The sequence below is a fragment of the Aethalodelphis obliquidens genome, unplaced genomic scaffold (genome assembly GCF_003676395.1).
Source record: "Aethalodelphis obliquidens isolate GAN/ISIS:26980383/991018 unplaced genomic scaffold, ASM367639v1 scaffold27, whole genome shotgun sequence".
Taxonomy (NCBI): Eukaryota; Metazoa; Chordata; class Mammalia; order Artiodactyla; family Delphinidae; genus Aethalodelphis; species Aethalodelphis obliquidens.
The window spans coordinates 18258489-18273768 of record NW_020837971.1 but is presented as its reverse complement, the minus strand read 5'-3'; the positions used below and the strand labels follow the sequence as shown (position 1 = coordinate 18273768).

At 47.1% G+C, this 15280-nt stretch overlaps 1 non-coding gene across 1 annotated transcript; it reads right to left on the bottom strand.

Annotated features, from left to right (window-relative positions):
- Positions 1 to 2066: 2066 nt before the first annotated feature.
- TRNAE-CUC (transfer RNA glutamic acid (anticodon CUC)) lies at positions 2067 to 2139 on the bottom strand. Its single transcript has one exon. It is a non-coding gene; the product is annotated as a tRNA-Glu (tRNA).
- Between the last annotated feature and the right edge of the window lie 13141 nt (positions 2140 to 15280).

Sequence of the window (15280 nt, the reverse complement as noted above, 5' to 3'; positions counted from 1 at the left end):
TCAGGTCCCCTGCAGGCATATCTCTGGTTCTGAGATGGCGGGCAAAGCACTCCAGCTTCTGACACCCACCCTGCCCACAGAATGGATCAAATTCCTAACTTACAAGGTAGTTGTGTGTGAGAGTGCTTTCCAAAGTGTGACTTGTCGGTGGCAAAGTGGAGGCCGTTGAGCATCCCATATCCACACACCTCTCGTCACCCTTCCCAGCTCCTCTGGCAAGACGTGGACAGGCCTCCCCTGTACTCGGACTGCCCTGTTGGGAGGCTGCCCTTGCAGTCCCTGTAACCTGATTCTGTCTGTCAGGAAAGGCCAAGTCTGGGGGCTGGCACACTTCATTTGGGTTTGATTAATGGGGCTGCGGAGGGTCTTCGGGGCACATTCGCTCTGATGCACACTTCTTTCCAGCACCAGATATGCCAATTATCTGTGTTTTCCTTCGGGGAAGAAGGAGGAAATGGGCTGTTAGTAAAAACACAGACTCACTTATTATAATAAATCGTAGTGAAAAGTAAAATAAACATGACCCCCCTCATAAAGGGTGAATCTGAGACGCTTTCTCCTTGGTTGACCAGTGGTGCAGGCAGTGGCATTCACCACTCTTTTAGGGGCACATGGGCTATCGTGGAGCAATAACGTCAACAGTTAGGCTACGGAAATGCTACCGAGGCTTGATGTTTTTGTTACACGAAGCACTCATACAAATTATGAAAATCAACTCCCAATGGGCAAGTGAGAGATAGATAATTCACAACAGAGAAAAAGGAGTTAGGGAACATACACGTGGGAGAATGTTCAAACTTACTGGTGATTAAAGAAATGAAAATTAAAATAACGAGATACCTTTCATTGCCTATCGAGTTAACAAAAACATCAAAATAAAATAAGTAATGCTGGTAAGGTCCAGGAAATTCATAGGATGCTGGTAGACGTAAAATTTGGTACAACTATTTTCGAAAGCAATTTGGTAATATGTATTAAGAACCATAAAAGATATCCATACCTTTTCTGATGTTTATGTCATTTAACCAGTAATCCATGTGAGTAAATCTGACCAAAAGAAAGACACTTAATGTATAAACAATGTGACCAAAAGAAACAACTCTAAATACACCAAAAGAAAAATTCTATGTACAAAGTTATTCATCACAGTATGTTTGGAAATAACCTGAATATCCCTGAACTATTTTGCCTACATCTAAAAAGTGGTTGCAGAGGGTTTTAAACACCTTGTAGAGGTATTTATGATATAATGTTGGATTATAAGGCAAGTTATAAAGTTGTTTATATAGTACAGCTTCAATTATGCAAACGAGCCTTTACAGAGACTGGAAGAAAATTGAACGAAACAGCAATGATGGTCATATTTTCAAAATGGGACATATTTAATTTTTTAGTTCTAACCTGTTGTCATATCTTTTTTGTTTTTTAATGAAAATATATTCAGGGAGGAAAACAAGGAAGGATTAAAGATGAGCTCAGATCTTCCTAACGACCCGTAGCTCATCTATCATTCATGACTGTATCTTAATGTTTCTTGGGCCTATTTATATGGTCAACCCCCATGACCTCTGGCTAATGAGTTCCTTACGTTGTCACTGCTGTGCAGAGGACGACTTCCTTTCCGCCTGAGTCTACCTTTTAAGACTGTAAGGAAGCCCTTGGATCCCATGAGTGCTGTTGTATTAGCTGATGTGGGCAGCATCCATGCTCACAGCTGCCCAGAAACTTCTGTAGGTCCCAAGCACGGCTGGTAGAACGTCTCTTAGGGTACCAACTGCAGGCATCTGGCAACATCCAGGAAGTTGGATATGTTTACACCCGACAGCCAGCCTATCCCCCATCGAGGAATATTCACCTGGTCTCTCGGTGCCTGGCCCGGCATTTGGAGAGGAACAGAGCAAAGAACCGAGAAAGGGGACGTGTGTCAGGGTAGCACCTGTGAGGAGTGGCCGGGCCGAGGCCCAGTCCTGGTAGAGGGCGCGCCCGGTCCAGGTCCAGGAACAACGCCTTTCTGCTTTTTTTTTTTTTTTTTTTTTGACTGCGCCACACGGCTTGTGGGATTTTAGTTCCCCGACCAGGGATCGAACCCGGGCCCTCGGCAGTGAGAGTGCAGAGTCCTATCCACTGGACCACCAGGGAATTCCCAGGAATGCCTGTCTGCTTGATTCTGGAGGGTCCAGGGAGGAGGAGGAAAGATTCACCGGAACCTGGAGGTGATTTGTGGTTTGGGGTTGAGGCAGAGAAAGGGGGTGCCCCTTGGGGTGAGGGCGTAAATTCACAGAACCCCAGACACAGCCGGGCTATTCTCTCCAGCCAGGAAGTTGGAATAGCGAGGAAGTTGGTGGACTACCTCCCACTTACCCCCATATTCACTCAGGGCCTTTGGTTCCCCCAGTTCTGTTGTCAAACCCCACCCTGCCTCTCCAGAGTTAGGATGCGTTTATGGCCAGCCCCAGCCCCGGGACGTGTCTGGTCCTTCTCTGCCTCATCTTCCGGATTCCCCTCCATGCCCTCTGCTTCGGATCTGCCCTGGAGGCCGCAGGAAAGGAGGTGTCTGCGAGGGTCCCCGCGGGGGCTGGGGGGGGCGGCTTCAGAGCATCCAGCCTGTGCCTGGCCTTGCAGCTCCCAGCTCGGTCACCTGAGACCTGTAATTTTCACAACCGGGTTCTAGATTGTTCCTTTTACTGTCCCCTTGTTATTGAAGCTACCTTAAGTGTGTACCTGTTCTTTGCCACCAAAATTTCCCTAAACAAGCCTCCTTTGTTTTCATGAATTTCTCTGACAGCGGCTGCATGTTATTCTCTCCTCTGTGGTTTTCAGCTCTTCAGGATGCAAAATTCCCACTGAAAACCAAGAGAAATCCTTGACTAAACCATGAGCAAAAATATTTTAAATAAAGCATCTGTTCAGTCACGTTCATACTGCCCCCACATTACACATCTTGTGATCGTGGGGCCCAGACTTGATGCAAGGCACTGAGTCCAGGGACATGTGGTTGATGGATGGACCAACTGGGAGTGGCCCCTGGCCTTTGGTGTCCAGCTACTTTGTTCCCTGTCAAGCCACAGATGAGATTTAGAAGTATACTAAATAAATCAGATTCAATAACACTGAAAACAAAACCCTCCCGGTTGATATTACCAAGAGCCCTCAGATATCCAATTTCCTGTAGTGAATGTCTTATTGCACTAAGCTGCCCAGTTCTTTCCTGACAAAGAAGAAAGTCAGATGGTCTTTAGGAGAAAATAAGGAGCCAGCCTGCTGCAGGAACAGAGAAAGGACCAAGAGGAGGGAGGTCACGGCAACAACCAATAAAGTGTCTGTGCTTTACTCAGTCCTCAGAGAAACCAAGGTGGGTTCCTGTCTGCATTGCACAGATAGGAACAGAGAAGCCCAGAGAAGTTGAGTAACTTGCACACCGTCACACAGCAAGCAGGTGCTGGAGCTGGAATCTCAGACAGGAACGAGTGTCAATAAGAACTGAAACAACTGGAGAGAACCAGCCTGGGGCCCAGTGAGTCAGCACCAAACCCCAGGAGGGGACCCACTGAGCATTGCTTTGGCTACAAGGTCAAAAGCAGTCATCTCCAGGGAGCACGGGGCTGGGAGGGGCTGCAGAGCTTCAAAGCTCCCCTCCTGCTCCCCCAGAGCACCAGGCACAAATGGAAAGCTTGCCCCTCAGGGCTCAAGTCTCGTGACGCCACCTGGCCCCTCTCCTCTATGGGCGTATAACTTATCTCTGGGGACATCTCCAGCCGGGACACGCATGCAGCCACGCATGCAGAAGCTGCTGCTTCTCCTGCACACAGTGTAGCGTTGGGAGGCCCCAGAGCCAGCCGTGCACGGGCCCCTCTGAAGTTGAAAGGTTTTCTGAGTCTCGGGGCTCTCGTCATGGAGAGCAGCTACAAACTGGATGACTCCCCCTTCCTTTCTGTCACCAGTGTCGGGACGTTAGGGAGGATGTCACTCTTTGGCCCCAGGCATCCTTGTGAAATAGGCATCTGGCAGGGCCTGTGTCCTGTGGGACTTTCATGACCAAGTCACTCGTTCCCCCCGGCATGCGTGTGCCAGGCACCTGGGAGTCTGGAAACTTTCCTGAGCCCAAACAGACGGGAATCCCTGTCCTTGAGGGGTTCCATGTCTGGGGGCGGGAGGGAGCCAGTAATAATAATCACAGGAAGACGGCATGGATGGCCTTTAGGAAGTGGAGATTACCGCGGAGAGATGAAAACTGAGAAGAAAGAGAGAAGAAAGAGACCCAGCCACGGGTGTGGAGGGAAGAGAAGTGACAGGTTCCCTAAGAAGGTGACAGAAGCCTCTAAGGTGGCGGCATTTCAGAGACTTGAGGGAGGCAGGCCCAGGGCGAGGCCGGTCCTGTGGCCGGGGTCTCAGCGATGGGGCACTGCAGGCAGAGGCCCGAGGGCCTGGGGAGACAGAAGACCAGCAGGGGGTGGGCAGAGTGGGGCAGGCAGGTGAAGGAGGGCTCGGGGGGGAGCCGGGACCAGCGCTCCATCTGATGTTGGATTTGAACGGGGCTCGGACGAACTTGTGCTTACCAAGGGGAGAGGGACGGGGGAGGGACAAGTTCGGGGTACTACTATATACAAAATAGGTAACCAACAAGGATCTACGGTATAGCACAGGGAATCATACCCAATGTCTTACAATAACCTGTAATGGAATATAATCTGCAGAAGAACCCCTGAATCACTATGCGATGTATACCCGAAACTAATGCAATATGGTAGATCAACTATACTTCAGTCAATCAGTAAAAGGAGCCGTGGAGCTGCTCGTGGGGCACAGAGCGAGGCGGTGGCAGGAGAGCCCGGAGGAGGGTGCCAGGATGTGAGGGTGGGGTGGCGGGGTCCAGCGTGGAAGGTGGTACCGTCCCTGTAATCAACACCGGCTCAGTCAGGACGGTGCATCGTATAAGGCAGAAATCTGGTTGATGAATACTCATGTTCAGCCCTCGGTGTGAATGCCACCCAGTCTCGGGTGTATTGCTTGTGTGGTGAGGTCTTTGGCTCAAAACTTGTAAAACGTAGAGCCACTTGGAAGAGCCATACGACATCGCAGATGGAAGGAAACTTTGGGGTCCCTCTGTCCACTTCTCACTGAGCAGATGAGGACAGGACGACTCAGAGAGATGAACTGTTTTTCTAAAGTCAAACAAATGATTCTCGAACTTGAATTTGTGTACATGTCACCTGGGGGGCTTCATTCAGACCCTGTGGATCTCGGGGGAGCAATGGAGGCTGGGGGTCTTTGGGACCAGGAGGACAGAGAGGGTAAGGCCTGGGTGGGAGACAGACCGTCCCCGCAGATACTGAGGATGTGATGGGGCCAGACTTACTGTGAAGTGATTTGAAAGCTCTGAAGATCATCACAGGAATGCATCCCAAGCCCAGGGTCCTGGATCTGCACAAAAAGACCCTTCACGTGGGCCCTGACGAGGCCGGCGATGGACAGTGTTCACATCTGTAGCCTCAGCATTTTCCTGGGGCCTGGAGACCCGAAGGAGACGGGAACTGTGGGCAGTGGGATGAAGGAAAACTGAAAAGGCCCTGGAAGTTTTGTATTTCCCCGGAGAAGGGAGGGCTGATGGGCTCCCCAGTCCCCAGGACCGCTCTCTGCCCACAGCGACCCGAGCCCCGTCTGTCCTGCTGTCAGATGATGCCTGAGCCAGAGGAGAACCCTCACCGCAGGCAAAGCGGAGAGGTTGGGGGTGGAGATTGAGATCCCCCTGTGGGGAAGTCCAGCCTGCCTCCGCCCTCTGTCTGGGGATGGACACGCCTCCTTGGCACCCAGTTTGCTCCCCACTCCTGCCCACGTCCTGTGTCCCAGCACTCACAGTCAGTACTCCCACCCCCAGAAGTCAGCCCTGAGTCTGATAGGTCCTGCTGGGGACGTTATTTTAAGTGGCTATCCTGGTGCAGTGATCTGGGGGCTCAGGAGAAATTGGGGGAAACGTCCTCAACATGTCTGCAGTCAGCAGAATAATGGTCCCCAGAGATGTCCACGTCCATATTCCCACATGGGAATATGTGCTCTTGCCCACAAAGGCACGCTGTGCTTTATCAGAAACAAGCAAATAAAAACACAGCAGATGGAAGCCACCAAATATAAGTGACACGGGTAACCACGACACTGGTTGCCTTCCTTATGTCTACTCTCCCTTTTTCCATAGGTGCAGAATTACCATGTTGAGTGGAGGAGGGGACAAAGGAGAGCAGCCGCCTTAACAGCCAGGTATGGCCGTGCCTCACAGCTCTGACCATGAGATACTAGGGGAGTTTGCTGGGAGAGGTTTCTGGAACAGCTCCTTAAGAGGTGGACAGAGCGGGGCCCGGGTCCTTTTGGCCTATTTTCTCTCCCTCCTGCTTTTGGGCTGGAATGTGGATTTGAGAGCTGGGCCTCCAGCAGCCATCTAGATCCATGAGGTTCTGGTAAGTAGGGAGTCAGCCACAGGACAGAAAGCAGAGAGCGAGCAAAGGACCCCAGGCCCGGAATCACATAGCTTCTCTGAACACCCAGCCCCCAGACTGGTTCTATGAAAAAGAGGAAAATAAACTCTTATCTTGTCTAAATTTTTTCTGGCCTCTGTTAATAGCAGCAAATTGTCATTCTAATTGATGTAGCTCGTACTGGAGATAGCATTGCACAGAAGTGTCTTAACAGGAAAGCACTCAAGCTGTACTGAACGTGGTCTGTGCGATCCTGTAGTGAAGTCGGGGGCCGCGGCAAGCTCGGTGGGCCTTGCTTTCCTCATCTGCAGATTGCGCTGTTAGTGGGGTTGAGTGGGAGGGCTACTGTTAAGCACTTAGGACTGGGTTTAAGATGCACCGATATAATTGGTTATTTATATCAGAAATGGGATGATTACTTAATGCTGTGCTGTATTGAAAAGGACAGAGAAAGATGCCCTGTACTGAGAACAACAAAACACGAACAGGATGCACTAGAAATAACCTAGAAGCTCACAGGACACAAATGATTTGCTGGTGGGTGGGCTGGCCTTGTCTCCACACATGCCACCACCCAGTTCTGCATTCTGACCATGCAGGCGTGGGAGAGCTTCCCGCCCAGCAAGGCTGGCTGGCAGCCTCTGTGGCTGGCGACTTTCTCTGCATCCTGCCCGTCGGTCAGCCTGTGTCCTGGGCCCGCGGGGACATGTGGCAGGGAGCCAAGTCCGGTGGAAGGCATGAGACCGGGTGTTTCTTTTGCCTCTAAATGTGCTGTGTACACAGACCCCCGTCACCATTCAGATACCCAGAACCGAGGCGACAGGTGACAAAGCTCTCTGTCTCCAGCCCAGACATCCCTCCCTGGCATAAGAAAGAGTGTGGCTGCCATGGCTTGGGCAGACAGGGGACCCAGAGCTCCTTCCCCTGGACCCAGTCACACGTTCACATCTCTGGCAGAGTTGAAGTTATACAGTTAGTTCTTGAAGGATGAAAACTGGAGGTGGGAGGAGAAAAGAGAGGGATCGACAGAGTCAAGTCGGAGGAAGGGCGCAGGGGTAGGTTAGGTCGGATGGAGTTGCCATTCACTTTGGGAACGACAGCCATGCAGGCGAAGGGGGCGTCACAACTTCTCAACACGGCCTGGGCTCCTGCGGTTGGTAGCTGGCACCTGGGCGAGGGATAGCTCTCACCTGCCTTCCTGGCTGGAGGGGAGAGAATGCCCTTCTGAGCTTGCTGGTTCCTTTCAAGTCACAAAGACCAGAAGAGGTGTAGAAAGCTGCCGAACGTCTACCCACTCTGAGTCTCTGAGCTGCTTCCTGGTTTTCGTGGTTTTCCCACTAATCTACTTTCTCACAGTTTCTAATTCACAGAGACTGGATTTCAGGGTGGGCTGAGACCTTAGGCTTGCCTCGCGCGCTCTGCTCCTATAGACGCTGCAGCAGATTTCTCAGTCCACGTGGAAAGTAGATCTCGGGGTGCTGGGCAGAGCGGTCTCCAAGGAGTTCTACATGTGTGGACAGGACAAAGCCTACAAGCAGGACTTTGGGGAGGCCAGGCTCCAGGCCAGGAGTAAGGGATGGATCCACCAAGAATGGAGCTATGAGCGGTGGCCTCAGGCCCTCCTGTGTGGGCCACCCCAGACGTGTTGGGGGGAGAGAGTAGGTGAGAGGCGGGAGAGAGCACAGCACACCAGGGAGAGGTTTTCTGCATGTTTCCTATGGCATCCATGGTCCTATGTGCAAATCCTGCTCCCTTGGTGATGAGCTGTGAGACCCAGGGGAAGGCACTGAACCCGCTGAAGCATTTTGTTTTAATTGAGATATAATTGACATTAACGTTATATTAGTTTCACGTGTACAACATAATGATTTGATACTTGTATATATTGTGAAATCAGTTCAATGGAATGACACATCATGTACCGTGAATAAGATCCTGCTGAAACAAGTTTATGTTCTATGTTTTCCGTAAAAGAACATGACTCACTAAGTGACTTAAAATGCTTCAAGTGTTTAAACCCAGACATAAACATATGGCTTTACTATTAACTTTGTGTATAGTCTTGTTAAGAGATAAACTGAGGCATGTTAAAATTTTTTAAGGGTTTATCTGGGCAAAAATCAATTTGATTTGGGAAATGGTTGGAAGCGCTGAGCAGAGGCTGGGGGGAGAGGCACAGGAAGAAGGCGGAAGCAAAGCAAGGAGCTGACTGATGGCTGCAGCTTGAGGCCCAGGGGCTGTGTGTGATTGTTTGCCCTTAGCGTTTTGATTCATAACCTTGAGGCATTTATTTATTTATTTATAAGTTATTTTTTATTTTTTGGCTGCATTGGGTCTTCATTGCTGTACACGGGCTCTCTCTAGTTGCGGCGAGCGGGGGCTGCTCTTCGTTGCGGTGCGCGGGCTCCTCTTTGCGGTGGCTTCTCTTGCTGCAGAGCATGGGCTCTAGGCGCGCGGGCTTCAGCAGTTGTGGCATGTGGGCTCAGTAGTTGTGACTCGTGGGCTCTAGTGTGCAGGCTCAGTAGTTGTGGCGCACGGGCTCAGTTGCTCCGCGGCATGTGGGATCTTCCCGGACCAGGGCTCGAACCCGTGTCCCCTGCATCGGCAGGCGGATTCTTAACCACTGCGTCACCAGGGAAGTCCCACCTTGAGGCTTTTACAGCTTGGATTTTGGGTTGCTGGCATGGGCTGCCGTGGCACTGGAGCCATCGCAGGCCATTCCCTCCATGTGTAGTTAATTGAGCAGTCCATGACTAAATGATTTCCCTTATCAGTTAGCACCCATTCGTAAAGCTGCATTCCTGACATTGTTCAACTCAGTTGTAAAACAGCAGAAACATTAAGAATAGTTCAAGCATGTACTTTTGCTATAAATTAAACTGCGGTAACTGCATCATAGGTACATAGGGTTCTGACTTATTTCCCATAAATTTATTTGTAAATGTCACTGTAGCTTTTGAGGGACATGATTCAACCCAAAGGAGCATCCCTCTGCAAGGTGGGCATGTTACAACCAGCACAGAAGCTTTTGGGGTGTAATTTCTTCCCACCTCTGTGGGGACCTTCCAGGGCATGAGGCTGGGAGGAAAGCTGACATCGCAGAAGGTCAGTTCCCACTTAGGGTGTTTTTCCCCAGAGCCAGAGCAGCTTGGAAGCCAACGTTTCCTCGTGTGCAAGCTTCTCCTCAGGAGATGCCTTTAGCAGGAGCCCTATTTGGTTTGTGGAAATGGCTTCGAGCCCCTCTTGGCGTGGCTACTGATCACTGAGAAGGCCCAGGGCCTGGGCCCCAGAGTCGCTCCAGGGGTCCCAGGGCCGTTGGCAAAACAGACTAGGACTGGCCTGTTGCCGATGAGAGGCCAATGAAATACTCTCTAACACGCTGGGAAACCTCCTCGCAGGGAACTAGAAGAAATCCCTCTGAATTATGAATAATGAGAGACTGCAAAACAAGGGACATGGAATAGATAACCAAGGTATTAAAATAAGAACATGAGTAAAAAATTGGGGAATGTTCAGATTTCATTGTTCATGAAGAGGCAGCAGATAAAGTGGGTCCGGGGCACCTTGCTGATTGCAGAGGAAGAACACGGGTGGGCATTTCTACACAGGTTTGGGGTGTATGGGCAGAGGTGATGATTGCACGTGTTAGACTCCAGCTTTTAATAAAGCTTTCTGCAAATGTGTGCTCTCCATCTGGCTGCGCTTCTCCTTAGAACGCAAGGTGCTTGGTGCCTCTTGGTTCCAAGACTGGGGACTAGTTGTCAGTTTCAGGGCAACAGAAAAGCCCTTCTCGTCATCCTATAACTATTACAAGAATCAGCTTCAAAGTTCGTGTAATTCTGACAGTCATGCTAGTAACAAAGCAATGCTTTTAGTTGGGAGTATTTCCGTTTTAAAATGGGATTGGTTAAAGCGCTCTCCCTTCAGGAAGATAAAAGAAAGAAACTGGCCTTGACTCTGAATTTATGAAAATGTACCAGGAAAAATTAGGTTGCAAAAATAAGTGTGCACCCACGGGGATGGCTACAATAATTATAATAACAAAAGGACAAAAAACAAGTGTTGACAGGAATGTAGAGAAATGGAAGACTTGTATGTTGCTGGTGGGATTGTAAAGTGAAACAGCTACTGTGGAAAACAGTCTGGTGGTTCTTCAAAATGTTAAACATAGAATTACCATATGACCTGGCAATTCCACTCCTAGGTATACACCCAAGAGAACTGAAAATATATGCCCACACAAAAGTTCTTTTGTTTTTGAATTCATTAGTTTGTTTATGGCAATATCAGAGGCTTTTGAGGGTGTAAAATTGTTTAAAATCTGTATTTTAAATAGTACAACATGTAAAAAAATATTGAAATACAGCAATGATGATACATATGTTTGTACAGAGTCTTACAGTTTTTCACGACATCTTTCCCTGTGCCATCTCATTTAAAGTACTTATTATTTAAGCCTTGATTTCTAAAACTGATTTGAGGTGACACCATCTCAAAAATGCATGCGTTCTTCAAATACGTGTAAAGTGTAGCACTATATTCTGGGAAGTAAGATGAGGATCCTAATAGTCGATGGTTTTCATACAGTGTCTTTCAGCCACGGCTCCCGTCTTAGACAATGCCAGGGTCGCTGTGTGTCCCTGTGTGCAGCTGCGGAAATGAAGGAAGAGCCTTTATTTTCGCTCTACTAAAGCTACATGCCGTGTTGTAGATGAGTCTCACAGACACGAATGCTTGTCCCAGTGGCATGGTCTGTCTGTACGCTCAGTTGCAACTCACAGCTGACTCACAGACTTCCAGAGCAGGACGATGTCTTAGTGGTGACTCGGTTCTGCCCTCTACCTGATGTATAGAAATCCTACTCCTTCCTCACTACCGTCAGCCCATTTCTACTAAACGTTTATTCTTCTGTTGTCCGGGAGTTCACTGCTTCAGAGGCAGCTCCAAACTGGCTTTAAATGGTGACTCATTGATAGGACACTGATTTCTCTCCTCACTCTTGAAATCTCAGGGATGATAGCTAAACCCTATTTCAAGGGAGAAATAGGGACGGTATCTCTTTCTATGTAAAGGCCTGTGGGTGAGTTACACAAATGTTCTTAGCAGGATTACTCATATAATAGCCAAAAATGGAATCAGCCCAAATGCCTGTCAGCTGATGAACGGAAAACAAAGTGCGGTCCATCCATACAATCAGATATTACTCAGCCATGAAAAGGAGTGAAGTACTACCACCTGCCACATCACTGATGCGCCTTGAAAACCCTATGCTAAGTGAGTGAAGCCAGAGACAAAGGACCGTATGTGGTATGATTCCATTTATATGAATAATTCAGAAGAGGTAAATCCACAGAGACAGACAGTAGATTAGTGGTTGCCGGGGTATGGGGAAAAAATGAAATGAATCGCTGTTCATGTGCCCAAGTTTTCGTTTCAGAGTGATGACAGTATTGTGTATCACAACTAACTAACTAAACGTCAGGGAGAACGAGGGTGCAGAAATCCTCTATTTACCGAAGTGGGATAATCATATTCTAATCTGTAGAAAGGTAAACACCTTCACCCTGGAGATTTTTTGTGAAATGAAGTGGATATGGCTCTAGGGGAGGTGGAAACTACAGCGATGCCAAATGTGAGATAGGCGAAGCTCCCGTACATGGCTGGTGAAAGCTGCCGTAACCACTTTGGAAAACTCTTGTGTAATATCTACTAAATCTGAACATTATACGTGCCCGACCCAGAAATTTTATCCCCAGGTGAAGGACCAACAGGAATGCAAGCACATGTACATCAGAAAGCATACATACAAATGCTTATCCTGGCTTCGTTTGTTACAACCAGAAATGAGGAAAAAGCAAACCTATATCCATGAACAACAGAACAGGCAGACTGTGGTATCCTCATAAATGGAACATCATGTGATGAAATGAATGAATTGAAGCTACATGCCGTGTTGTGGATGAGTCCCACAGACACGAGTTCTACCCAAAGAAGCCTGGCCAAAGGCACACCTAGTGCGTGAATCCCATCACACAAACTGCAAAGACAAGCAGAGCTCATTGATGTCATTGGATTCAGGTTGGTGGCGACCTCTGGGAGGTCGGAGAAAGGGTAACGAGTGGGAGGAGGCGTGAGGGGGCTCTGGGGTGCTCACTCATGACTGGTGTGTTTTTCTGTTCGTTAAAATTCAATTTTTAAGCTAGAATCTAAACTCTAAAGACAAGGAGCTTGATAATGAAACGCTTGGAACTACAATAAACGTTTTGTCAGTCTGGAGTTACAGGGTTTTGAAAACAGCATAAAGCCCTATGTTGCCCAGTCTCACAAAATTCAAACATTTCTTCTGTAAAACTTTGTGTTTACCCCAACTTTGAGAGCTAAAACATTTCTAGTATCATAAATAGCTACAACCGCAACTATGAGTCCTTCATTTAAGTGGTCATTTTTAATCTTAACATTTTTTTTAAAGTCATGAGCACATCTGGATCTTTTAATCATTAAAAACTCCTTTGTAAAAAGTCTTTTAAAAGCCCTTCTTCCTCAGGAAAGGAATCAGATCTCTTTGTTGACTTCAACATTTGGAGAGAAGATGTTGAGCCAACAATTCTTAATGTAGCTATAGGTATTTGATTTTGTTTTATAGCCTCATAATTCTCTTTACTGGTTCTCGACTCTCCTTAGCTTTTACTTTTAATATGTTCGCTTGTGTTAATTGTAGGTTTGTGTATGCGTTTGTGTGTATAAGTGCATACATGTGTGTTCGTGTGTGGGGGGCAGAGAAAGGGAGAAGAGGTTTAGAAAGCAATGGAGAGGGACTTCCCTGGTGGTGCAGTGGTCAAGAATCCACCTGCCAATGCAGGGGACATGGGTTCGAGCCCTGGTCCAGGAAGATCCCGCATGCCGCGGAGCAACTAAGCCCGCGCGCCACAACTACGGAAGCCTGTGCACCACAGCTACTGAAGCCCATGCACCTAGAGCCTGTGCTCCGCAACAAGAGAAGCCACTGCAGTGAGAACCCCGTGCACCGCAACAAAGAGTAGCTCCCACTTGTGGCAACTAGAGAAAGCTCTCACGCAGCAACGAAGACCCGACACAACCAAAAATAAAATTAATTAATTATTTTAAAAAGCAATGGAGAGCGTGAGAGACTGAGAGAAAGAATTGGAATTATTGAGAGAATATACTAGAGTGCTTTGAAGCTGTTATCTTCAAAGTACTGCATTAATATCAATTATTACTTTCAAACTATTCAACAATTTTTAGCATGACTGTTTGACATTTTAAGAGAAAGTCCTATAGGATTTTAGTTTTTATTGTTTCACTACTTTTATACTTGCATGTGCTGTTTGATTCTCTCAGCACATGAGCACTCCCTACTTCCTGACTTAGTCAAGAATTTCTGGATCCTGTGTTATAAACTGTTCCATGTGTCCTTGGGTTGGCTTGGGTGGGCCTCCAAAAGTCTGGAAGAGAGTGACCATTGTCTTAGCCTGACAGTCAAAGCATTGCTTCTCTGGTCACCATACCTATAAGCAATACTTTCAGGTCCAATTTATCTCAGAAAGTGTTTAACAAACACTTTCTTTTTTCATGCTAATACCTCTTATACCTTTTCCTCCTTTCTTTTGACTACAGTTCAATTTTTTAATGATCTGATTAAATTTCAGTTCATTGATTTGAAACAAGTGCACAGCTTCTTGAGAAATGTTTGGTCTGAGTCTTCTGTCATGTTCACATTTGTGCCATGTGTCCACTGCATGCTTCCCTCATAGCTCCATCCAGTGACTAAAACATCAGCACTCACACATGCACACACACAAGTGCACACACACGTGCACACACACACACACACGCACACACACACACCAGGAGAATTCAGTTTCTGGAAAGATAGAGTAGACACATTTTTCTATTTTTTCTGCTAAACACAACTAAAACCCCTGGGAATTATATATAACACAATATAAGAAGACACTGAAAGTAGACCACTAGAGATCTCAGGACCTGAGGAATGACCTGGTGGTGAGTTCCCTGAGTTTTCTTCTTGTTTCATACATTCTATACTGGGAGCCGGAGGAGATAGGTGCACACAAAAACAAAAACAAGAGCTTATTCTTAATGGCCAGAGGACCTGGAATAGGCAAGATAGATTAGCAAAACAAAAAAAACTCAAACATTTTAAAGCAGACATCATAGAAATGCTTCAATGAGCAATTATGAACACACTTGAAACAAATGAAAAAGGGGAAAACAACTCAAATGACAGCAGATTTCTTATCACAAACTATGGAGACCGGAAGAAAGTGGCACAATATTTTTCAAGTGTTGAAATGTCAACCCAGAATTCTACATTCAGGGAAAATGTCCTTCAGGAATAAAGATGAAATAAAGGTATTTTCAAATGATGGAAAACTAAGAGACTTTGTCACCAACAGACCTACCTTACAAGTATGGCTAACAGAAGTTCTCTAAACAGAAAAGGAAAAAATAAGAGGAAGAATATTGGAATTTCATGAAGAAAGAAAGGATAATGGAAAGAGTAAAAATATAGGTAAATACAAAAGACTTTTCTTTTTCTCTTGAGTTTTCTAAATTATGTGTGAGATTTAAAGGATAAACTACAACAGTGGCTGATCTGGTTCTCAAGAAAAGTACATATGTGGCCCACATTATATTTCCCTTGAAGAGTGGTGTTCTACATAATAAAATGTATAATATAGAAATTGTTAAAACAACAACCAAAAATTAATGAGGGAAAAGAGAGAGTCCCAAGATCAAGATACATTCTCCCAGTTGTCTTTGGTCTGTTACTC